This window comes from Tupaia chinensis, unplaced genomic scaffold (genome assembly GCF_000334495.1).
Source record: "Tupaia chinensis unplaced genomic scaffold, TupChi_1.0 Scaffold149658_1, whole genome shotgun sequence".
Classification (NCBI taxonomy): Eukaryota; Metazoa; Chordata; class Mammalia; order Scandentia; family Tupaiidae; genus Tupaia; species Tupaia belangeri.
In genome coordinates, this window is record NW_006209503.1 from 971,723 (window position 1) to 972,456 (window position 734).

General features: G+C 51.4%; 1 protein-coding gene across 1 annotated transcript in view; it reads left to right on the forward strand.

Moving 5' to 3' along the window:
• The first annotated feature begins 230 nt into the window (after positions 1-230).
• The window catches only part of TBCCD1 (TBCC domain containing 1), a 43,416-nt gene continuing 42,912 nt past the window's right edge, over positions 231-734 (forward strand). Inside the window, exon 1 of the mRNA XM_006171468.3 lies at positions 231-314. The gene's annotated coding sequence lies outside the window, so the exon portion shown is untranslated. The remainder of the gene's footprint in view (positions 315-734) is intronic.

Genomic DNA, 734 nt, shown 5'->3' on the forward strand with positions numbered 1-734 from the left:
CGCCGCCCCGGAGCCAATCAGCGCGGTACACTTCACCTCCGAGGCGGCACCGGTGGCCAGTTAGGCTTCGGAACTGCAGCCGTAGCTCTTGGCCAATTAGAAGAGAAAACGTCAGAGGTCCGCGCCGCCGCGGCAACCCGCTCAACCCTGGCTCCCGCGCGTCGTAGAAAATTACGTAAAAGGCGAGAGGCGGTGACAAGTGAGGGCACCGGTGGTGTAAGGAGTCACCCCGCCCCCTCGTACTTTCCACCAATCACGTGTGCCTTCCACCAGCACCGACCAATTGCGGAAGGGAGATTGCCTCTGGGTTACAGGTCTCGGAATTTCATTCATATTGAGATACTCTCTGGATGCGGGGGTGGAGGGACAAAAGAGGAACGGGGCGGGGACAATTTCTCCCTGTCTACAGTACGTTGGCTAGAATGCTTAGCGGATCTTGTTTTACGAAGTTTCTTAACAACTTAGAACACTGTCTGAGATTCATAGAAAAGAGGCCTAGTCCCTTACAGGGAAGCAACAGACTTAAATTCGGATTTGCATTCTACCACTTTTTAGCGGTGAGAACCCCCCGACCCCCGCCGCCCAAAGCCTGAACATAAATTTCTTATTTACAAAACTGAAGCAAACCACTAACTGGCGGTGTAAATGTTTAATGGGGGAAAATTGTTAACTTGTTTAGCAGCGTCTGGCACTCAGTAAGTACACATGAATAAAAACTGTTAATGATCGGAACT